General features: G+C 43.5%; 1 protein-coding gene and 1 pseudogene across 14 annotated transcripts in view; one reads left to right on the plus strand and one right to left on the minus strand.

Annotated features, from left to right (window-relative positions):
• RBFOX1 (RNA binding fox-1 homolog 1) overlaps positions 1 to 25,779 on the plus strand; it is a 2,416,982-nt gene that overhangs the window by 1,887,261 nt on the left and 503,942 nt on the right. The window lies entirely within an intron of this gene.
• Positions 10,057 to 10,525, minus strand: LOC105604641 (large ribosomal subunit protein uL23-like; annotated as a pseudogene).

Here is a 25,779-nt window from a genome sequence, read left to right on the forward strand (position 1 = left end):
TCAGTCGCTCAGTCGTGTCCGACTCTTTGCAACCCTATGAACCGCAGCACGCCAGGCCTCCCTGTCCATCACCAACTCCCGGAGTTTACCCAAACCCATGTCCATTGGGTCGGTGATCCCATCCAGCCATCTCATCCTCTGTCGTCCCCTTCTCCTCCTGCCCCTAATCCCTCCCAGCATCAGAGTCTTTTCCAATGAGTCAGCTCTTCGCATCAGGTGGCCAAAGTATTGGAGTTTCCGCTTCAACATCAGTCCTTCCAATTATACTCCAATAAAAAAGAGCAAGCCAAAAAAAGAATTCCACCAGCCATTTAACTTACCTAAGCCTCAGTTTTTTCTTGCATGCAATAGGAATGACAATAACAGTGACCTTATGGGTCGTCATGATAATTAAATATAATGATGTGAGTAAAGAGTCTAGCCCAGCATTTAATATATAGCTAACACTTCATACATCTGTGCTATTCTCCTGCGAGTCCACTTTGGGTTGGGACAAAATGCTAAAAGAAATAACAGCTGTTATTTTTTTCACAAATATTTCATTTTTACTATGTCCTTGTCTTTTGCTTCTTTTTTCATAAACCTGTAATGCAGTCAGTATTTTCACATTTTATGTTTTGAAGAGTCTAAGTCTCAGGGGACTCAGAAATATGCCCATTGCACAGAGTAAGAAAAAGTACTTGTGAGCAAAACTCAATACTGACTGTTCAGAACCTGCGTTCCATGGTGTGTGTGAATCTGTAATCCACTTGCTTCTCACCCTCCTATCCTACACCTGCTACTCTGGGTTTTATCTCTCAGAAAAGGAATCACAAGGCAGCCTTCCTAGGAGCGTAGTCAGGGGTTAACTTCAAAGAGAAAATGGACACCTGCTTCTTGACCATGGGAAGGGGGCTTTGGCAGATGGTAGATGTTCAAGTTCTTCTGAGAAAGAGCTTTAGTCACAGCAGGAAAGACTGCAGTGAGACATCAGGAAGAACTTTCTAATAGTCAAGTCTGACATCTTGGCAAGCTTATCTCAGAAGAGCCTGTGGCACTGTCTCCACTGACTTTGTGTGTGTATGTGTGTTTATCTATGCATGTTTGAGTATGTGTGTGTGTGTGTGTGTATATGTCTATGTGTGTGTGTGTATTGTGTGTGTGTTTGGTATATATGAAAGTGAAAGTCGCTCAGTTGTGTCTGACTCTTTGTGACCCCATGGACTATACAGTCCATGGAATTCTCCAGGCCAGAATACTGGAGTGGGTAGCCTTTCCCTTCTCCAGGGGATCTTCCCAATCCAGGGATCAAACCCAGGTCTCCTGCATTGCAGGCAGATTCTTTACCAACTGAGCTGTGATATATAAATACACACATACACATATACACAAAAACATAATATATACCAAGGGCTTCCCTTGTGGCTCAGCTGGTAAAGAATCCGCCTGCAATGGGGGAGACCTGGGTCTGATCCCTGGGTCAGGAAGATGCCCTAGAGAAAGGAAAGGCTTCCCAATCCAGTATTCTGGCCTGGAGAATTCCATGGACTATGTAGTCCATGGGGTCTCAGAGTCGGACATGACTGAGAAACTGTCACTTGTATATATGTGTGTTTGTATGTATATATGTGCGCTTGTATGTACACATATGCATGTATATGTATTTGTATGTTTATATTCTCTGTGTGTATAAGTGCTAGCATGCATGTGTGTATTTGTGCATGTATGTATTTGTGTTTGTATGTATATGTGTGTACATATGCATATGTGGGTATGTGTGTATATGTATTTGTGTATATGTATGTGTATGAATATGTCTGTGTTTTGTGTGTGTGGTGTGTGTATATGTGTGTGTGCATGTGTGTGCATTCATATGTATGAAACTCCAATATTTTGGCCACTTCATGTGAAGAACTGACTCATTGGAAAAGACTCTGATGCTGGGAGGGATTGGGGGCAGGAGGAGAAGGGGACAACAGAGGATGAGATGGCTGGATGGCATCACGGACTCGATGGACGTGAGTCTGAGTGAACTCCAGGAGCTGGTGATGGACAGGGAGGCCTGGCGTGCTGCAATTCATGGGGTCGCAAAGAGTCGGACACGACTGAGCAACTGAACTGAACTGAACTGAATGCATATGTGTGTTTGCGTGTATATATGCATGCATTTGTGTTTTTTGTGTGTGTATATATTAATATGTGCGTATATGCATATGTGTGTTTGTGTATATATTTGTGTTCGTGTGTATACGTGTGTATGTGCACATGTGTGTGTGCGTGTCATCTGTGTGTGCGCATATATTTGTGTTTGTATGTATGTGTGTACATGTATGCATATGTGGGTATGTGTGTATCTGTGTGTATGTCTGTGTTTTGTGTGTGTATGGTATATGTGTGTGTGCTTGTGTGCCTTCATATGTATGTACGTATATGTGTGTATTTGCATGCATATATGTGTGCATTTGTGTTTTTTGTGTGTATGGTATATGTTAATATGTGCTTAAATGCACAAGTATGCATATATGTTTGTGAGTGTATGTGTATATATGCACGTGTGTGTATGTGTGTGTATATGTGTGTTTGTATTGCGTGTGTGTGGTGCATATGTGCTTCTGTGCATGTGTGTGTGCATTTGTATATGTGTATGTATATGCCTGCATGTGTGTGTCTGTGTGTGTATTCAGCTGTTTGTGTGTGGGGTACACATATATCTGAATGGATCTGCCCCTTTCAGAAACCAGGCTAAATCTTTTCCATCTTGCCAACTCTTTCTAACCCTATGATCCTTTGGGTAAGCGAGCTTAAACCTTACATTTTCTTTCTTTACCTAACTCTGGCTAAATCCTCTGCAAATCACTGTTCTCTAGCCCCACGGATGTGTTTGGGAGTAGCAATTAAGAAATACACGCTAACTCGGCCTTCCTCAGTCTGCATGTTCCTTCTCTCCCTCTCCTTCAATCTGCGTGTCGTGCGAGCCGCCCAGACAGAGATGGAGAGAGAGCTGGAGATACAGCAAACGGGCGAGAAAGCCAGAGGGAGGGCGAGAGAGCGAAAGACGGAAATCAGTATCTGACCCTCGTCCGCGAGCCCGTGGAGGAGGAGGCGAGTCTGAGACAGAAATCAGCACAACAGTAACTAGGTGTCACTCTCTTACCGGCCTTCACTGTAGTCGAGCAGAGTCATAGGCAAAGAGAGCGGGAGAGAATGATCTTGTTTAACCAGAAGGTGTGATTTGGTTTAAGGTTCTTAAGGTTATTCAGAGTGTGTGTGTTTCTTTTGGCTCTATCTAACAGCGAGAATTTTTCGCAAGTCATCTCTCTCTCAGAGTGATATAAAAAAGTTAAAAAAAGGAGTTTTCAGCAGGGATGGCCTTTTATTTTCTCGCTTTCCTGCAGCGAGGTAATAGGGAACCTGTCTTGAGACATAAAGAGTGGGCTTGGACCGGCCCACCCCCACCTACCTTCATCACCCCCACGCGGTCAGTGTGTTCAGCACAGTCTGATCTCTGGGGTGTGGGTGGGCAGAGGGACTGTCCCCAGCTTCACAAAAGTGCCTGTTTCCTGCTGATGGTCACAAAAGGAGGGGTGAGCAGGGCTTCGGGGCTGGACAAAGCCAGTCTATGCACCTGAACGTGGCCTTGACCATCAGCAGCAGCCTTCATGACTCTCCTCCTCACAGCCTCTCAGGCTGGCTTTCTATCAGCCCCGTTCGGAAAAGGCTTGTTAATTCACCCCCATGAAAATGGAAGTTTCATACACATTGACATAATTAATGAAGAGGCAGGCCACATGCTCCACCAATTAACACTGCAGGGAAAAGTAAAATGGGCTTACTTTGGGCGTCTTGTGCCAAAGTTAAAGACTGGAACACACAGCAAATAAATAGAGATGCTTTTAATGAGCCACAAGATTGAGCCAAGTAAGTCAGAAAGAATCGTAGGTAAACACTGCCAACTCTTTGCACTGTTATGAGTAATTGATGAGCATAGTTAAAAAGTTTGAGGGGGAAAAGGGGACCGTCGGATGCTGCAACCAGGTTCATTTATAAATGCATTCTCCCGTGAAAGTAACTGTTAGGTATGTTAAAGAATATAATGTGCCTATATAAACAAATATGATCGACTAGGCATTTTGTGATGCCCAGAAAATCTGAGCGCCTGAACAAATACTGTGGTGGATTTTTCACACTTGATGGGATTGTCTTTGTCAAACTCAAAGGCTCTTCAGCTATAGATCTACCCTGCTCTGACTACACCCTGGATATGGGAGGAAAAGAGTTTATAAAAGTGATGCTGGAACTGCTCCATTCCTTCCTGAGAGCCAGAGGGATAATTTAATTATTTTTCTCTGTGTTTGTAAGATTAAAACATGACCTTCCACTGAAGGTTTTTTTTTTTCTTTAATTGTTTCTGAAAGAGGGAGTGCGTCTGTACAGAGAGGCTTTCTGACCGAAGAGAAATCCATTTGATCAAAAAATAGAAACCCAATAGGTTTCAGTAGCTGTTTTATAAAACCTGAGTTCAGTTGGTTTTCGTTAATGTGGTGCATCTGGTCCAATTAAGCCTCATTTTAAAAATCAAGTTCCTTAGAATGGAGTGGCCTCTTTCACACACTTAACGTAAGATAATTCAACTGTGTGTGTTGAGTCAATAAAACCCAACAATTTTATACACCCTACAACTCCTCCTCCTTCTCAACAACTTTAACAACACAAGCACAGGAGAGAATTTCTCTGAGAGAGTCGAGGGCATTTTCTGAATGAATGATTCAATCTGGCACCCTCAGGGGACCTCAGTTCCTGCCCATCTCTGCTGACTCTTGCATCTTATCATGCCGACTGTGACTCCATTTTCAAATTCTGTATCATTCGTGCAACATAGCCCTAAGCTCATGCCAATAGCTTGATCTGTTGTTACTCAGAAAAGAGCAGTGTATTAGAATAATAGTGAAGAAACTCTCCATTTTCTGAAAGGTGGCATGTTGTCATCAACATGGTACCTTCCTAAGGAATTTGGTAAGATTCGATCATGTGTGATTTCTGCTTTGTGTGCCCCCTTTGGACGTGATCCTTATGTCAAATGTATCCTTTGCACCATTCCCAGTTACACAGGTTCCATTATCATCTGCATTCTAGTGGCAGATGGTTCAGTCAGTTCAGTTCAGTTGCTCAGTCATGTCTGACTCTTTGCAGATGATTGCCTATCCTTTTCAATAGTCTGCTTTGTAAATTATTCCAGGCAGCATTTTTCCGACTATAGCCTCAGGGCCTACCTCAGAATCATCTTGAATGCTAGTTTTGAGGGGAGTCCCCAGGTCCACTTCCGATCTAGTGTATCAGGAGTGACCCTAGCATCAACATTTTTAGTGGGCAGTCTGCTGACTCATTGGAAAAGAATCTGATGCTGGGAAAGATCGAAGGCAAAAGGAGAAGGGGGTGGCAGGGGATGAGATGGTTAGATAGCATCATCGACTCAATGGACATGAGTTTGAGCAAACTCCGGGAGATAGTGAAGGACAGGGAAGGCTGGTGTGCTGCAGTTCATGGGGTCGCAGAGAGTCAAGACATGACTTGGCAACTGAACAGCAGCTGGTGTAAAGAACGTTTACATCCCTGTCTACTTTCTGTCACTCATGACCCGGTACACCTCTGGGACTGTCCTATTGGGTGTGTGCTTAGGAAATCTAAACAAATTTGTATTTCACGGGCTGATAAAAAGGCATGTGTCTAGCGACCTGCATGATCTATTATTTTCTAACTCCACCAGTGGAGAGCCTGGTTCATCAGGTATGTTACCTGACAGTCAGGTGTGTGTTCACTCTGTCCCTGAGGATGAGGCCAGTATAGTGTTGACTGAGTTTGATTTGACCGATGCATTTTATATCATGGGCTCACCCTGATGGCTCAGTGGGTAAAGAATCGGCCAGCAGTGCAGGAGACACAGGTTCAGTCCCTCAGCTGGGAAGATTAGGAGAAGGAAAATGATAACCCACTCCAGTATTCTTGCCTGGGAAATCCCATGAACAGAGGAGCCAGGCAGGCGACAGTCCAAAGGGTACCAAAGAGTCAGACAAGACTGATTGACTACTCAGGAAAGTGCAGTTTCATATCATGACAAATATTCTTGTTGTCTCCATGAGAGCCCCCTTTACCTTTTAGAGAGTGTACTTTAAAACAGAGGCTTTGCACATAATGGGGGTTTAAGAAAAAGCTTTGAAATTGTCAGAATAAGGACGGCACAGCCACTCGGCAAGCCTCAGAGTGCAAGGTGGCCAAATTATAAAGGGAGCATTCTAACTTCGCTTTTCTCCAAATTCTCCTCTGCCCTATATACATAACTAAAATCTCAGCGGTCATTCATTGTTCACTGACATTTGTTATTCCGCCAGAATGGTCACGTCCTTTGGAACTGAGGTCTGAGAAAGCAAAGATGCTGAGCACTGAAAGGCTGATTGCTCTTCTCAGAGGAGTCCCTGATTTAACTTCATAATCCACAAGAACTGACGTCTCAGCATGCCAGACTACAAAATGGGTAGAGATTGATGAAAGGCAGAAAAGGTTTCTAAGTCCTGGTTCTCTTCTCTGATGGAAATGCAGAGAGGTGGCATTTCAGTTGTTTTTTTTTTTTTTTCCCTCCCATTATTAGCCAACCTGTCAGTCATTTACCATTTCCTCGTGAAGACACAAAGCTGAGGTTTGAATGCTGTGTGTCACTCCTTCCAGCTGATATTATGAAAGGCAGCAGTGAATATTCCAGCTAAAAAAAGATTTCTCATTTCAAAAGCCCAGCTGGAGGCAAGCAAGTGCCACAGAAGTGACCACAGCAGAAGAGAGGTGGGTCCCACGGAACTCTGCATTCCTCCTTGCGCTCGTTTATTTCACAGGAGCGCGATGAGTCCCCGCATTAAAGTGACGGTGCAGCAGCGTTTGGCAGGCCAGCGGGTCTCACGCACCGAGGCTCAGGTGGGTTGTGGAGGTAGTTTCTATGTCAGTCCCAATTATTAATACATTCCTCAGCGATGAGGATTGTTCCCTTCATTCTTACCAAACTGTTAAGGCATGCAGCAGCGGCCCCGAGCTCTGTCAAAATGAGTTTCCCCCTCCCTTGAAAAGTTGGCAGTGCGGAGAAATGACAACCTAATGCATACTGAAGCTCCCTCAGTAATGGGACCCTAGGGAGGCAGCAAGCCAGCACCTGTGGTGGCTACTCATCCCGCTGCGGGTGTTCGACGTTCTATTGCCTGAGTTCAAATCCCCTCTCTGCCACTTGTGAGCTGTGTGCTTTCTGCAAGTTTTGAGTACTTATAAGTCTTTCTTCCTTATAGGGTTGTTATTCTGGTTAAATTAGCTGAAGTATCAGGTTTAGCCTGATGACTGACACACAATATGTACTCTATACCAATTATTTTCTTTCTGTCTTTCTTCTTTTTTAATGCGCACGTGCTAAGTGGCATCCGTCCTGTCTGACTCTTTGTGACCCCACGGACTGTAGCCCGCCAGGCTCCTCTGTCCATCGGATTTCCCAGGCAAAAATATTGCAGTGGGTTCCCATATCCTTCTCCAGGGGACCTTCTGACCCAGGGATCAAACCCATGCCTCTTATATCCTCTGCATTGGCAGGAGAGTTCTCTACTACTAGCACCACCTATGAAAGTAATAAGAATTTATTTAGCTTACAAGCCTGCAGGTCAAGGTCAATGATTTAGTCTTGGCTCTGCTGGGCAGTCCTTTTTTTTTTTTTTTAATTGGAAAGTAATTTCTTTACACTGTTGTGTTGAATTCTGCCATACAACATGAATTAGCTATAAGTATACCTATATCCTCTCCCTCTTGAGCCTCACTCCCACCCCTCTCATCCCACCCCTCTAGGTCATCAGTTCAGTTCAGTTCAGTCGCTCAGTCGTGTCCGACTCTTTGCGACCCTATGAATTGCAGCATGCCAGGCCTCCCTGTCCATCACCAACTCCCAGGGTTCACTTAGATTCACATCCATTGAGTTAGTGATGCCATCCAGCCATCTCATCCTCTGTCATCCCCTTCTCCTCCTGCCCCCAATCCCTCCCAGCATCAGAGTCTTTTCCGATGAGTCAACTCTTTGCATGAGGTGGCCAAAGTACTGGAGTTTCAGCTTTAGCATCAGTCCTTCCAAAGAAATCCCAGGGCTGATCTCCTTCAGAATAGACTGATTGGATATCCTTGCAGTCCAAGGGACTCTCAAGAGTCTTCTCCAACACCACAGTTGTAAAGCATCAATTCTTTGGCTCTCAGCTTTCTTCACAGTCCAACTCTCACATCCATACATGACCACAGGAAAAACCATAGCCTTGACTAGACGGCTAAGGTCTAAGCCATCACAAAGCACCAATTTGAGCTCCTTGTGCCATTCAGCATCTTCCTGCTAGCTATCTGTTTTATCCACTGATAGATGAATGGATAAAGAAGTTGTGGCACGCGTATTCAATGTAATATTCAATTCAATTCAGTTGCTCAGTCGTGTCCGACTCTTTGAGACCCCATGAATTGCAGCATACCAGGCCTCCCTGTCCATCACCAACTCCCAGAATTTACCCAAACTCATGTCCATCGAGTCGGTGATGCCATCCAGCCATCTCATCTTCTGTTGTCCCCTTCTCCTCCTGCCCCCAATCTGTCCCAGTATCAGGGTCTTTTCCAATGAGTCAACTACTCAACCATAAAAAAGGAATGAATTTGAGTCAATTGTAGTGAGGTGGATGAACCTAGAGCCTGTTATATAGACTAAAGTAAGTTAGAGGCGGGGGAAAAACCAATTATCATAGAGTAATGCATATATATGGAATCTAGGGAAATGGTTCTGGTGAACCTATTTGCGAGCCGGAATAGAGAAGCAATTGTTATTCTACTAGGAAGCAGGAAGCAATGCAAGCTGCAAGGAGCGCTGCAAGGAGCTCTCCAAGGTACTGGCCAGGAACGACATAAAAAATGGGCTTCCCTGGTGGCTCAGACAGTAAAGCGTCTGCCTGCAATGCGAGAGACCCGGGTTCAATTCCTGGGTCGGGAAGATCCCCTGGAGAAGGAAATGGCAATCCACTCCAACACTCTTGCCTGGAAAATCCCATGGACAGAGGAGCCTGATAGACTATAGTCCTTGGGGTCGCAAAGAGTCAGACACGACTGAGTGACTTCATTTTCGTAGAGAAGCAATTGTTATTCTACTAGGAAGCAGGAAGGGATGCAAGCTGCACAGAGCTCTCCAAGGTACTGGCCAGGAAAGACTGCAGTGTTCCACATAAAGGCATTGTTCAGTGGTTTACTAAGAAGGGTATGTGTCCAGGATCCTTACTCTTCTAAGTTTTGTGGTGACTTTATTTCTATGAGGGTCCTGCTTACTCAGCATAGACTCCTTTGGTCTATGGCACTGTGCCTTCCTGTATCCATTCAGCTTCCTGGAAGGCTCTGGTGAGTTAAAGTCTGATGGAAGGACAGATTTCTGTTTAGATATGCAATTTCTTCCCTCAATGCAGCCTTCTGTGTAGCTCTCTGAGGGCAGGCTCCTTGCTTCTCCAAGGGTTAGGGTTAGAGCTTCTCCTGCTCTGGAATACAGAGCAGGTCATGGCCAGGTCAACCTAAGAACTCAAGTTTGAGGTTGGAGTTATAAACAGGTAAGACCTCCAGGGGGGTCTTCACAGGTCCAAGTGGAACTATGTGTGCCTCCTATGCTCAGAGCAGGTGAGAAGATTTTTCTCTGAGTCCAGAATTTGACAGCCAGTGGTTTGATAGGTGTTCTTGGTGGGCTTTACCGATAGATATGAAAAGAGAAACCAAACCAAGGTGTCTTTTTTTTTAATATAGAAAACTTTTATATTTAGAATTAGCCAGCTGGACTCAGTTTGAAGTGAAGTTGCTCAGTCGTGTCCAACTCTTTGCGACCCCGTGGACTGTAGCCCACCAGGCTCCTCCATCCATGGGATTCTCTTGGCAAGAATACTGGAGTGGGTTGCCATTTCCTTCTCCAGGGGATCTTCCCAACCCAGGGATAGAACCTGGGTCTCCCGCATTGCGGGCAGACACTTTAACCTCTGATCTACCAGGGTACTCAGTTTAGATGATCCCAATTTTGTTGGCAACATCTGAAGCATCACAGTCAGAAACCAGTCGAACGTATGCCTTCTTCTCTCCATCATGAGTGTGTTGACCATAGCTGTTGTCAATGTCATAGAGCTTCTGCTTAGCCTGTTTCCTCTGGCGCCTGTTGGCCTTGGCACCCACAGTGAATGCCAGTGTGGTGTGGTGTCCTATTTTCTTCATGGCTGACGCGGTGGTGAGGGGCAATTTGAGGATGGCCCAGTGGTCAGGTTTGTTTATCCTGGGGTGCTCTTCCGAGGATATTTTGGCCGCTTCCTGAGCCTCAGTGTTTGGGGCTGCTGGAAGGTGGGTGACATCCAGACCTTGTATTTTTGTGGCTGTGGACGCCTTTCAACACTGCTTTCTTGGTCTTCAAAGCCTTTGCTTTGGCTTCGGCTTTGAAAGGGGCAGGAACTTCCTTCTTTGCCTTTAGTGCCATCTTCATGAAAAAGCCAAAGTTTCTTTTATTCAGCCATGGTGAATTAGTATTGCTAATGTTAGGAATATAATATGATAGATTGGATATAAGTGTTTTGCGTGTAGGAGGTACAATATTTGGCAAAACTCCCATTTTACAGGTAAATCCACTCAGCCGAGAATTTTCCGGGAGGTCAAGCCTGCAGTAGGTTAGCATAACTCCCAAGCTGTGCTCTTACAGGTTAATCTATTTCACTGTCTCATGCCTGTGAGATATAGTAATAGAAGTGTTGACTCAATTCTCTGCTATGTGGGAAGAGTGTTGGATGTTATGAAACACAGAAAAATGTAGAATATGCAATTTCTTCCCTCAATGCTGCCTTCTGTGTAGAAGGAAGTGAGCAAGGTGGGCAGAGGCAGAGAACTTATCCCTGGTCATCTATATTGTCTGATAGAAATGGGGACACTTCCTGAACCAAAAGGACAGTCTTTCCCCTAGAAATAGCAATTTCTTTATTAAAATCCTTGTGTCTCTCGTGGCTGATGGGTGAGCACATCTTATAATTTAAAAGTCCCACATTGAATGTAGACATATATCGGGATAGGAACAGCTAATTACTTTTCAGAGTCCTCATGCACTTCTGAAATAATATGAATAATAAGAACATGCTTAAAATATAGTATATATTATTAATATGTATTTTTAATTTATGACCATTGGGATGAACAGTTGACTGCTTAAGTTGATTTTTCTAGGCTTTGCAGGAACTAGATTTTCAAATAACATTTGCTACCCTGATTCCTCCCTTGTCTACAAAAATCTCAGTTGAGGAACTGGCTTAATGCAATCACTTAATGGGAAGATATCCACAATACCAGTATTTCAATTACAAAATGGCTTATTTTAGTCATGGTTAAGCAAAAATAATATGTTTGGCTAAATGTTAGTAATAAAGTTTAACAGATTTTATATCAGTATACTTACTCTATCAAAAGAGATCAACAGGCCATGTGACATTTGAACTCTGCCTTTGTGAATTAGTGGAAGTGATCATTACCCTTGGTCTATGCTTTTCCTCCCCAGGGACCTCTAGTCCAGAGGTTCTTAATCTTGCCTGCAAATTATGAAGCTGTAAAAATACTGCTGTCTGGGCCCCTCCCTCAGAGCTTTTGATTTAATTAGCATCAGAAAAGTTTGAGCATCAAGTATTTAGATTTCTCAGTCTAGTGTGTTGGGATGGGGGGAGGTCAGGTCTCTGAATGGAATGATTGCTTGATTAAAATTCAATAATTAAGTCCCAGTCAACTAGGCTTGTCATTTTGGGCTCTCCTGGCTGGGGCGGGGGTGGGGGGACCTGGATCCTTGTTATTCAGAACATCCTCTGAAGACCAGCACCATCAGCATCACTTAGGGACTGGTTGGCAATTCAGAATTCTGGGCTCCCTCGTACACACGAAGTTCAGAATCTGAACTTTCACGTGATCCCTAGGTGACTGAGGGACTTTGACTTTGAGTAGCGTTGCACTCCACCTCAGTGATGAAGACAGTGAGGATGACGACAGAATTCTTTTCTTCTTTTTCATTTATATGCTTTACTTTGTATTGAAGTATACTTGATTTACAATGCTGTGTCAGTCTCTACTATACAGCGCAATGACTCAGCTATACATGCATAGACATTATTTTTGAAAATGTTTTCCATTCTGGTTTATCACAGAATATTGAGTACCATTCCCTATGCTATACAGCAGGACCTTATTGTGTATCTATCCTATTTATAATAGTTTACATCTGCTAGTCCCACACTCCCACTCTTTCCCTCCAACAAAATCCTTTTTATTGAGCATCTGCAATATGTCAGGCACTAGGCTAAGACGTTTTTGTGACATGCTTCTCTTTAAATTGCTATAGGAATTAGATGACGCATAAAAAGCAGTAAGCCAAGGGTCAGATATCCAACACGCATGCTCAGTTGCTCAGTCATGGCGGACTCTTTGGGAACCCCATGGACTGTAGCCCACCAGGCTCCTCTGTCCATAGAATTTTCAAAGCAGGAATACTGGAGTGGGTTGCCATTTCCTTCTCTAGAAATTCTCCCCAAGTCAGGGATCAAACCTGGGTCTCCTGCATCTCCTGCACTGGCAGGCAGATACTTCACCACTGCACCACCTGGGAAGCCCATCTGATATCCAGACAGAGTTCCAAAAATAGATTATTATCACTTTGTTTAGTCCTTACAGTGACTTTCTATGGAAGGTTATGTAGTAATCCTAATAAAGTAAGAAAAGTGTAAGTAAGTTGCTCCAAGTCCCCAGATAGTAGATGGAGGTGCTAGATGGCCAACTAAGGTCTTTCCTCAAAGCTCTGCACTTATCTGCTGTATCATCAACAGAAAGTACAAATCTCAATGTCAGTTTGCAGGTTGTCTCCCTTCCATGGACCCCATGACATGACGTGACTGAACCTTGTGTTAAACATTAACCAACCTGTGGGGGTAGTGTTTTTTTCTCCAAACTCTAGTTTATAAGTGATGGAAATCCAAATAGACTAACTTCAGTAAGAAAAAAAAATGGTAAATATTGTTCTTTTAAAACCTGCAATTTAATGTCCATATGGGTTTCAGGCATGGCTGGATCAAGGTGACCAAATGTGCATTGGTATATCTCTAGGCTCTCCTTTTCTTGGTGTCAACTTTATTCCATGACACATGCTCCCTAAATGGTAAAAAGATGTTCACTCAACACTCTGGACTGATACCCTCTCAGGTTATCAAGATCAGCATAAAAGAGTATCTTTTTCCCCAGCTGTGCAAGGCAACATTCCAAAACTAACTTTTCGGTATCCCATACTCATCCTTGAACCCATTACTTTGATCAGGAGCATAGAATATCCTGATTAGACAGATTTGGAACCAAGGATGTACGCTGGTGCTGCTGCTGCTGCTAAGTCACTTTAGCCATGTCCAACTCTGTGCAACCCCCATAGACAGAAGCCCACCAGGCTCCCCCATTCCTGGGATTCTCCAAGCAAGAACAAAACTGGAGTGGGTTGCCATTTCCTTCTCCAATGCGTGAAAGTGAATAGCGAAAGGGAAGTAGCTCAGTCCTGTCTGACTCTTAGCAACCCCATGGACTGCAGCCCACCAGGCTCCACCGTCCATGGGATTTTCCAGGCAAGAGTACTGGAGTGGGGTGGCATTGCCTTCTCCACCAAGGATGTATAAGACCCCGTATATATTGATGGTTTGATACTATGTAAGACTAAAGTTGTAGAATGAGTTTTTCTTCAAAGAAATGCAGGATACTTTTCTTGTCAGAAGGAGGCAGGCATTGTTAGCAGATGCAGGGGACAAATGTCCACTCTAGGGCCTCAGTTAAGAGAATCAAGTAGAAAGAGGTGGAGGGGAGGGACCTAGAACAACTGTCCAGCTGCCTGCCTGAACATTCCAGGGACAAAATTCTGTTTTTTTCCCCTGCCTGCCATAACAACTTATTTCAGCTTTGCTTCCTTGGGGAGAAAGGAGCCAACATATGTTGGCTCTGTCTGATATTGGAACAGTGCTAAGTGCTTACATAGTTAAACATTTTCTGCTAACAATGACTTCGTAAAATAGATCTTTCAGACTCAAACTCCCAAACCAGAAAAGGCAACACAAGGAAATTCAATGATGAGTCTAAGGTCCCAGCTAACTGAGAGGACTATTTATATTTACTTCAATATCCTTGCTCTTGTCTAATATAGTCCTCTCTGTAAATAAATAAATACACAAATTACATCATTAAAATAAGACCCGAGTAGGAGATCCAACCAGTCCATCCTAAAGGAAATCAGTCCTGAATATTCATGGAAAGGACTGATGCTGAAGCTCCAATACTTTGGCCACCTGATGCAAAGAAGTGTGCCACTGGAAAGACCCTGATGCTGGGAAAGGTTGAGGCAGGAGAAGGGGACGACAGAGGATGAGATGGTTGGATGGCATCACTGACTTTATGGACATGAGTTTGAGCAAGCTGTGGGAGTTGGTGATGGACAGGGAAGCCTGGCATGCTACAGTCCATGGGGTCAAAAAGAGTCAGATACGACTGAGCAACTGAACTGAACTGAACTGAGGAGATTACAAACTCAAGGCTCACATACAGGCAAACGGACTTCATGACTTACAGACAGAATCTTTAAAAAAAAAGTTTGTTTTTTTTTTGTTCATGTGGTGTGTGCATGTATGTGATCAACAAATAACATTTCACATAAAAATATGAATTTCTGGCTTCTCCCCATCCCGCCAAGATAAAAATAACTTGGAGTTGAGATATGGTTATCCCCTCTGGCAATGCGTGCTTTCTGGAATTTCACCTGGCCAGCTTCAGTCTTTTATGGAAACTATTCAGCACTGGAAGCGTTTGAGTTTCCAAATCCTGGTGTAGTAGTATCCCGTCACTTCACTTGTACATTGCAGCCTATACAATGTGTCGGTACATCCCCTGGACTGTCTCTAAATACACCATGAGATCTATATCCATGCATCTCCATCCTCACTGTGTATCTCTCTGTCTCACACACTCACACACACATGATGGAGAAATTTGCCTTTGCTTGTCCCTTTCTTCCCCTGCCCCCTCTCATTTAGCTCTCTCCACATAATCCCTTTCTTGTAACCTTCATCTCCACAATGTAGGAATTTAGCATGCTCTCTACCCAACCGTATTAATAAAGCACTTAAAAACATGCAATTTCATTCAGGATTATTTATCTAACTATCTCTACTGAAGTGCTGCTTCTGCAGCTCTTTACACACAGCGGGTTCCCTGGGGGCAGCTTTGAGAGTCCAACAACACTGACTGAACTGCAGAGGCAAGACTGCCAGCTGCACACCCAAGTGCTCCCAGGCTAGTCATTGCAGCAGGGGGCACAGACAGGGCACTCACAGAGGGCATTTGGTCCATGCCCCTGCCCCCAGGCTGAGCCACACCACCTAGCCTTGATGCCCAGGAATCCTTTCCTACCCATGGCTGTTGCAGGAACTCTAATCTCATAATTGCAGCTTAGCTTTTGGGAGAGCCCAAAGTGATGAAGTCTGTCTTGGGTGTTTTCACTCCTTGCCTTAATGATGGATTAGTTCACATTCCTGATCCTCCCCTTATAGCAGGGTTTCTCCACAGTGAGATGATTTCTTGTTGTGGGGTTCTTTTGAACAGATGTTTAGCAACATCCCTGGACTCAAGCCATTAGATGTGGATACCATACAGTTGTAAAAACCAGTATTGACCTATGTGCCCCGGAGGCAAATTTACCTTGTTGAGAATCACTGCCTTATGGGGACACAGCACAGATGAGTGTTAGGAGAGCAAGCATTGCTCACTGTTGTTTGTGACCACAAAGTAACTTCCCATTAAATACTTTATAGATGAATGATTCTTTATAACCAGATGACACTTTATAACCAGTTAGAGCTGGAGAGTTTATTCATCCCCAAAATAAAATGGAAAAACCACTGGTGATTGTAACTCACAGTTGTTGTTCAGTTGCTAAGTCGTGTCTGACTCTGTGCTACCCCATGGAATGTAGCATACCAGCTCCCCCACCGTCCTCTACTATCTCCCCGAGTTTGCTCAAATTCATGTCCGTTGAGTCAGTGATGATACCTAACCATCTCCTCCTCTGCCGCCCTTTTCTCCTCTTGCCCTCAATCTTTCCCAGCATCAGGGGCTTTTCCAATGAGTCGGCTCTTTGCATCAGGTGACCAAACTATTGGAGCTTCAGCTTCAGCCTCAGTCCTTCCAATGAATATTCAGGGCTGGTTTCCTTTAGGATTGACCTGTTTGATCTCCTTGCAGTCCCAGAAGCTCTCAAGAGTCTTCTCCAGCACCACAGTTCAAAAGCATCAATTCTTTGGCACTCAGCCTTCTTTAACTCACATATTAGGATGAAAATCAAGGGCTCCTTCTCATTTCCCTCTCCCACCATCGTTATCAAAAGAGTTCAATAAAAGTTTGCTGATTCAAAGCCTAAATCATCATTAGGACTCTCTTAACTGAGTATCTGCTGTGTGGGAGTTCTAAATAGGTGCTATCATTTAATTTAAGTTCCCTGATGACTCATTGAAGTAGGTAATAGCAACCAGATTTCACCAATGGGGAAAGTGGAAACCGGAGAGGTAATTTTAAGTAATTTGTCCAAGACCACACAGCTATAAAGTAGCGGAAACTCGATGCAGATCTTGATGTGCAAGGATCCTCCGAATCTTCTTTTTCTCTGCACTTTATTGGTTCCCTGTATTCTGTTCCCTGATGGACATGAGTTTGAGCAAGCTCCGGGAGGTGGTGATGGACAGGGAAGCCTGGCATGCTGCAGTCCATGGGGTCACAAAGAATCAGACACAACTGAGCAACTGAACTGAACTGACTGATTCTGTCAAAGCTCAGTGCAGAGCAACATGAATAGCATTAATCCAAAGGTTTAATGTTCAAAAGGTTAAGTAGAATTGACTAAATTTCCCATTATATTCATTTTGGGGAAAAATGGATTAAAAAAAAAAAAGAACTCCTTGGTTGTAACTTTATTTTCACTTGAAAATGAGAAGTGAGTGTTTTATAGATCCATAGCTTCATATTACCTACTGCATTGGGAGACAAAGAAAAAGATGGATGGAGTGGGGCAAAGAGTATAATGATATTGCAGGGTTTTATATGGAAGGGTCAAGTGAGGAGAAGCTGAGCGGAAAGGATGGGAAACAGAAGGCTAAGAAAGAAGAACTCATGAGAGATGTATCTAAACTATTTTAAGAAATGGTTAAGGAGCTCAAGGAGAAATATAAAGAAGGAAGCACTCTAAAAGGTCAGAAAAAGTAGTCAAGTAAGAAGCAAAGTAATTTAAACATAAAAAGGGAAAAAAAGGCTGCAGCTACTTCTTTCATGCTTCAGAAAGCATTAGTCTTAAACCTTGCAATGTCCCAATAACTCATTGCAATCTTCTGCAAGACACTAAAGTAGTTCACAAAGACGTACTTTTCCCCCCTAAACTGATGAATCCCTGAGATGGTCCAAATTTCCTCAAAAATGAAATGAAACTGCTAAGCTTTCTGTACATTAACCTTAAAGATAATGATGTGTTGGAACTTGCCCTATAAAGGACGTATGGAGATGGCCTGGTTACATTTTCTTATCTTTCGTAGATGACTCCATTATTCAGAGATAGATACTTGAAAATATTAGTGTCATGAGATGAAAAGGAAAGAACAGAAGAGAAATTAAGAGAAAACATCCTCTTCATGTCATTCTTTTCTCCTCCCATTCATTCATTTACTCCACTATTTTTCCCTCCCCTGCTGGGAATCAGTCCTTGTATCAGGCAATGTATGAGCCACTTGAGAAATAAGAAGTAAGCAAAAAGAAACACAGCACCTCTTCCCTTGGGGCTCATGACCTAGAGGACAAGGCAGAAAAGAATACAATAATTACTCTTATGTGTGTTGGAGAAGGGTCTGTATTTCTGCATTCACACCTTGTTCTGGCTCAACATTTCCAATTTCTCAGTGAACCGATTTACCAGCCTGACTTTCAGATCCACAGATCAGTACTGGATCAGCTTGTTACAGAGAAGAGGTGACCCAGCAGGCCATAGCGAACCGCGGCGTGGCAGATTCAGCCCCCCATCAGTGTAGGACAGGAAGGCTGGGTTGGTTTTATTACCCAAACCAAGCGATGAAGTTGGAATTCTCCTAGTGGCTTCTGCTGTGTTCACTCGGGAACTTGTTCCTGAAAATCAGTCAAGGCACTGGAGATAGAGGAGAGAGCCCCTTGGAGTAAAAAGTGACCTTAAGATCCCTGAAGTCAGCCAGCACTGTTGCAATGTTGCTCTCTGGACTTAAAACTTTCTCCCCAATTTTTCTTCAGTTTATTTATACCCAGCAGAATCGTTACTGCACAGGGCAGGTCATTTTATTTCTAGACCTACCTGACAGTTCCTCACTTTAGGAAAACGAGTTTGCTCCTGCCAAAGTTGCTTTCCCTCTGAGACCTCAGGCAACCAGCCCCTGGTCTTTGGAGATACGGGATCCAAAAGACTTGGTTCTGAGTTGCAGAATCAGGATTTGCCTCCAGTGAAAGCTGAGCAAACACTCTGAGCACCAGGGGCCTTTTGATTAAACAGAAAATGTTCTTCATGATCTACTTTTTTCAGAATTCAGTATGGGCCAAGTGTGGTTATCTGGGTCATGTGGGTTTTGTCCACGTAGTAGCAAAGAGACTCCCATAGGTCCAACTCCCATCCAGTCAACAGAATGACCCATGGAGTTAGAAAGTGTTTGCTTTCTGGGCAAAGAGTGATAGGAGGCCTTGTACCTGGGCATGTGCAGAATGAGTCAGAAATGGCCTATGGTGATTAGTGTGACTACAGTATTAGAGAATTCATAAGGATATTGATGAGATAATATCTATGCCCACTACTCCGCAGCCTCTAAGGGCAGGTAGTTTATCCAGATCACTCATCATCCTAGCTGAACTCAAAAGGTAAAAAGGGGTTCTTCAGGAAGTTTAATATGCAGTTTTAGCATTATCCTACGAATCAGCAGTTTCAGTGCTAGGTAGATACCCCTGAAGAACTGAAAACAGAAAGTCATACAAATACTTGTCCGTGAATGTTCACAGCAGCATCACTCACAAGAGTCAAGAGCTGGGAACGATCCAGATGTCCATCAATGAATGAATGGAGAAACCAACTGTGTTTACACACACAATGGGATATGAATCAGTCATTAAGAAGGAATGAAGTACTGACAGGATACCACATGGGTGAACTTCAAAACCATGATGTCGTGTGAAAGAGGCCAAGCGCAAAAAGTCACACGTTGTAGGATTCCACTTACATGAAACGGTCAGACTAGATAAATCCATAGAAATAGAAAGCTGATTAGTGGTTGCCCGGGGCAGTGGGAATGGGGGTGAGGAGAAACTGCTTAATGTGTATGGGGTTTTCATTTGGGATGATGAAATATTTTGCAACTAGACAGAGGTGGCGGTTGCACAGCATTGTGAAGGCTTCAAATGCCACTGAATTCTTCAATGGGCTATACAGTCCATGGAATTCTCCAGGCTAGAGTACTGGAGTGGGTAGCCTTTCTCTTCTCCAGAGGATCTTCCCAACCCAGGATTGAACCCAGGTCTCCCACATTACAGGTGGATTCTTTACCAGCTGAGCCACAAAGGAAGCCCAAGAATACTGGAGTGGGTAGCTTATCCCTTCTCCAGCAGATCCTCTTGACCCAGGAATCGAACCAGGGTCTCCTGCATTGCAGGCAGATTCTTTACCAGCTGAGCTATCAGGGAAACCCCAATAATTAAATTAAATAATAGTTAAATAGTTATTTAAAAACACACACAGACACACACAAAAAGACCTAGGGTGCAGCCAAAGGAAAAATATACAACTTGCATGAGCCACTTTTTTTTTTTTTTTTTTTTTTTTTGCTAGAAGGGCAAGAGTTGCCTATGTCTTTGTGTGATGGCAAGGTTCAGACAAGCTAATAGTTCCTGGAAGCTGTTAATGGACATATAACGAACATATAACCCCACGCACTTTCCACGACACCCACTGGCATTCAAGTAATTCCTACTCAGTAGAGTTTCTTTGAAGATTGAGATCACATATATAAGGAACTTAGCTGCCACATGTTGAGCAAATGTGTCAAATCTATGTCCCCTGTTTCTCAACAATTATTATTCTTTTCATCTCCACATCAGTCAGGGTGCCACTGCCCTTTCCTGGACAACTGTGAAGGGCTGCATTCCCTACTACTTGTTTTTGTTTGCTTGTTTACTCTTTTTTTCATTTTTTTCAAGAATGTATTTATTCTTAATTGGATGACAATGACTGTACCATATTGTATTGGTTTCTGCATCAACAGGAATCAGCCACAGGTGTCCCTATGTCCCCTCCCTCTTGAGTCTCCCTCCCACCCCTTCCCACCCCTCTAGGGTGTCACAGAGCGCCGGTTTGAAGTCCCTGAGTCACACAGCAGATTCCCACCAGCTGTTTGACATATGGTAATATGTATGTTTCCTACTACTCTTCTCTTCGCTTCCACTTGATTCTTCTCCCAGCAGCCAAAGAGTCCATCCCAGAATACATGCATGCCTCAAATCCCCCCTGCACTTAAAGTTAATGCCAACCACCTTCATATAAAACCCTCAAAGTCTGGCTACTACCAACCTCCCTAAATTAATCTCTTTCTTTCCTCATTCTCACCCCATTGGCAGTGACGTGTCCCAAGCTGTCCACGGTCCAGCTGTGAGTCACCTCTCTAAAGCTCTCCTCTACAGCTGAGTAATATTCCATTGCATAGATGTACCACATTTTCTTTATGCATTCATCTGTCAGTGAACATTTGCTTCCATGTACACAGTGCTGCAATGAACATCAGGGTGCATCTGTCTTTTTGAGTTGTGAGCATCTTATTATATGCCTAGTAAATAAAAATTTTAAAGAAAAAGGAACTTTTGGAAATAGAAAAAATTAGCCCTTCTCTAACCACCTTTTTCAAGCTAGTGACTCCAACTTCTGCATTCTTTGCCAGGGCACCTTGTCTATTACTTCAAAACTTTTCGTACCGCTTGTAGTTTAAAAAAAAAAAAAAAAAAAAAAAAACCTCTGTTTTATGTTGGAGTATAGCCAGTTAACAATGGCGTGATAGAGTCAGGTGAACAGTAAAGAGATTCAGCCTTGCATATATCCATGTATCCATTCTCCCCCAAACTCCCCACCCCTCCAGGCTGACACATTGAGCAGAATTCCATCTTCTATGCAATAGATCTTTGTTGGTTATCTGTTTTAAATATAGCAGGGTGTACATGTCCATCCCAAACTCCCTTCCTAACTGCCCTTCCTCCTGTCCCTTCCCCTCTGGCAACCATAAGTTTGTTCTCTGATTTATTTTTTTCTTTGTCTTATTCAGGAATACAGCTCTACTGACTAACACAGTGCTTGATATAGAGTAAGCCCTCCCATCAGAGCTTGTTAAATGAGATCCATGTGTAGAAATGATCATTATTATAGTCCTGAAATTGCTACAAACTCTGCTTTGCCTTTAAGTACGCACTGGTGGAATGCTTAAAGGTATACACATATGCTTGGCTTCTGGATATCGCTCTCTTTCTCCAGGCTGTGCCTTTCCAGTGGGGAATGCGACTATAGCACAAGGTGACAGCCTGTGAACTTTGAACCCTTCTTTTATTTATTACGTATGTCTCAGGCAGACTTGGCAATATTTGAGAATTTATTAAATGGCAGTTTCCCTTCCACTTCTTATTCTAGTTTATTTTGCCCAACACAATCCTATTAAGGGAAAAGCTAATTGACCACAAGCTTCCTTTCTGCTGAGCTTAGCCAAAAAGTCAATCACTGCTCAACGGGAGCTCTCCTGACTGTTTAGCCAATGGACGAATTTCCATCTTGACTGGCTTGGCTGGTCCTAAGAGAATAGATGGGAACGTGCTGAATTCTATTTTGATACATTCCAGTTTCAGCAAAACTGAGACTACTCCCAAGGAGGCAGAGGATCATGAAGAAAGGAGCAGTGTGGAAATTAGTCCCTGAGGATGCTTATTCTGTTTCCATGGCGTTCACCTCTGTTCAGAAGAGGATTTTCTGTTGCCCTATACCTTTGTTGGGCTTTCCTAGTGGCTCAGATGGTAAAGAATTTGCCTGCCAATGCAGGAGACCTGGGTTCGATCCCCAGGTCGGGAAGATCCCCTGGAGAAGGGAATGGCAACCAACTTTAATATTCTTGCCTGGAGAATTCCATGGACAGAGGAACCTGGTGGACTATAGTCCCATGGAGTCGCAAAGAGTCAAACATGACTGAGTGGCTAAATACTATACATACCCTTGTCAGATGTGTGGGTCATGGTGATCAAGTTGTGACTTGCCACAAGTTTTCCTATGCTGAAAGCAAGCATTCCCAGATCAATAAAAGATAACCCTTCTAGGGGGAAAAAAAGACTAACTCCTTGATGGTTTAGCTTCTAGCAAACTAAATTACATATAACATATGTGTATATATATATATATAACATGTTACATAAAGCATGAAAGTGTAAGAATGAACTAGGCCAGGAAATTCAATTGCTTTTGGTTCTAGCCATTTGCCAGCAAAACCACAAGGTAAGAAAGACTATCTATCCTTGGAGAGTGAAAGGTAGAGCAGGCGCTAAGTCTGATCCCCAGAAAAGAAGGGGGACGGCCTCAAGCTTGCCCCTTCCCAGGTGGCGTAGTGGTAAAGAATCCACGCACCAATGATGCCAGAGACACCGAGCCTCGGGATCAATCCCTGGGTCAGGAAGATCCCCTGGAGAAGGGAATGGCTACCCACTCCAGTATTCTTGCCTGGAAAATTCCACAGACAGAGGCGCCTGGCGGGCTACAGTCCATGGAGTCACAAAGAGTCAGACAGGACTGAGCACACACACAGCCTCAAGCCTTTGTTCTCAGCCTGATATATAAACATCATGTTCTGGGTCATAGTCAGCACTTAAAATGAGGTTTTCTAGATGCAAATTGTAGAATAATAATAATAATAATAATGCAAAAAGAAAAACAGCAAACTTGCTGTCTCACCAAACCCTGCCAAATACCTTGACCTGAATGAAGAAATCAGAAGCCAGTAATAGACTGCATTCAAAGGCATTTTCAATTTCCGAAAAAAAAAAAAAAAAAAAAAAAAGAAAAACAAGGCACCCCATTTTGGTACATGGATGTTTTTTAGCATTTAATAGAGAGAAAATTTATACATCCCATGAGAATTATTCACGAACATCTCCCAATTCCATTTTCAGAGACCTATTGTAGACTTGCTTTTATAGCTATAGCTTGGATCCAAGAAATTTATTTCCCCCGCTGCAGTCTGAAAAAGGGAATGTCTAATGAGTTTTTGCTAGGCGAGTCAAAGTGTCAGGGTGGAATTCTTCTTCGCAAGACATGCTTCACTGGAAGGAAGAATGTAAAGCAGGAAAGGTTCTTTAAGAGGCATATAAATCTACACATCGGTAGCAGTCGCACTAATAATAAACATTCATTTGGCGTCGTATATTTTCAAAGTGCTTTAAAGTGTTGGCATTCCTTAGGAGAGGAGAGTTCTGGGATACACATTTTCATTTCCCATTTAAAAGATGGGTGATACAGGAAGTCAGCAACTTGTTCAAGTTCAGCAAAGTGGAGGAGCCAGCCTGACCATCCTCGGTGGAATTTCTGGCTCTTGGCTTAGATCAGGTTTTGCATCCAAGAGGCCGAGGCAACAGCTTCTGGCAGACTGAGCCGAAGGGAAAGGATAAAGAGATACAGTAGCAACCCGTTTTGGTTGAAAGATCTTCATTTCTGAAATGTAGACATTGTGAACTAACAAGGAGAAGCTAGTCATTTGCAACACTCTTTGAACTTTTGCAGCTCTGTCACTTACATATTAGGAATGGAAGTGTGCATAGTAAGGGGTGGGGACTGCCTGCAAGACTGCCTTTCGCTCTTTGAGCTGATGAACAAACCTTTTTTGAAATGAATATGATGCTGCCCCTTCGTGTGGCATTAAGATGCCAATATCCTATTGGGATTTCCCTGGAGGTTGAATGTTTGAGATTCCCTGCTTCTATTGCAGAGGGCATGCATTTGATCCCCAGTCGGGGTTGTCCGGGAACTAAGATCCCCATAAGCTGCACAGTGTGGCAAAAAAAAAAAAAAAAAAGTGGTTAAAAAAAAAGCCACACAAAGAATATCCTGTTTTAGGATGGAGGGAAGCCCTCCCATTTTCCTTCCTGGCAATTTATTTATTAAAAATTGCTCAATTAAAAAGAAAATTTAGATCTAAGCAATGCCCTATGTCAGCCTGCACTAAAAATAATGCTTTATTATCACCATTCCAGTTTTTACACTTGAAGGCTATTAATCAATGAGGCAGCGCAGATCCATATGAATATCGATCACTGTCTCATGGCCCTCCTGTGAATGCTCTCCCTTAATGACAGCCAGTTTCAATATTCATTGGGAAAGGTGTTTTCTGAATTGCACCACAGCTGATTAGTAACTGGAAGGATTTAGGTAGAATGTGAGCATCTTGTTTAAATAAACCCTCAGATCAGAAAGAGCCTGGCTTTTGTCTATCTGGACTCAGCTCCACTCTTCAGCATCTCAGAAACTCAAGCCTTTTCTTGTTTGTGATTTATATTGGATAGCTAAACAACGCTCCTCTTAAGCCTTCATTTTCTCAGATTTAATAACTCAAAAATCAAAGCACCTACTCAAGTGTCGGACTTTAAGATCTCTGTGTGTGACACTGTTAGTCGCTCAGTTGTGTCTGAACTGCGACCCCATGGGCTGTAGTCCGCCAGGCTCCTCTGTCCATGGTATTTCTCAGGCAAGAATACTGAAGTGGGTAGCCTCTTCCTTCTCCAGGGGATCTTCCCAATCCAGGGATCAAACCCGGGTCTCCTGAATTGTAGTCAGGTTCTTTACCATCTGAGCCATCAGGGATATGTAATCAGGAGCCCAGATAGTCCATATTCAGGGTGAACCAGAGTTAATAGGACCTATTTAACACCATATTGCTTTAACTCAATTTTGGGAGAGGGGAATATCACATATGCAAAAAGTATAGCAATTCCCCGCTTCTTGTTGTGTCTGAAGTCCTATAACCTCTTTGCAGTGGTTCCAAGACTGCATGGCACGCAGCCACCGGCTCCTCTCTCAGTTGCTGTAAAATCTGGCAGAATGTCTTTCTGCTCCGGAGCTCCCAGATGCAGCCACCCCATCACCCTTAAGATGCCACTGTTGGCTTTTTGCCCATCTGTTTTTGTAATCTCATGAGCTGCTATCTCTAAAGTGGGAGTATCTTCCCCTTTGTAAGGCAGTATATTGCAGTCTGCTTCCCCAGTACTGATCTTCTATGTGGCTTTCAGTCGTCGTTTGTAGAACTGATAGAGTGACTTTCTATTTTTAAAACCCTTGGCCACAATAGGCATGGCACGGCGTTCAGTGCCCTGAATTACTCAGCCGTCTGTTGAAAAGACAGTCAGGACTAAGGAAGACTCTGGCCGTCCTATCTGGATTTGCCCACATGTCTGTTTCTCGGCAAACAGCAGGGCCATCAGAAGCACCCAGGAGTGAGAGGGGTGGTGAAAGGTCTAGGTTTCCTTAGCTCACCCGCCTGTTGTTGGTGGAACAGCACCATGCACGAGCCAGTCGCCTGTCTCAGGGCCCTCCTGGAAATGCTCTCTCTTAAGGACAGCTGATTTCTGTATTTATTG

Source organism: Ovis aries, chromosome 24 (assembly GCF_016772045.2).
Source record: "Ovis aries strain OAR_USU_Benz2616 breed Rambouillet chromosome 24, ARS-UI_Ramb_v3.0, whole genome shotgun sequence".
Classification (NCBI taxonomy): domain Eukaryota; kingdom Metazoa; phylum Chordata; class Mammalia; order Artiodactyla; family Bovidae; genus Ovis; species Ovis aries.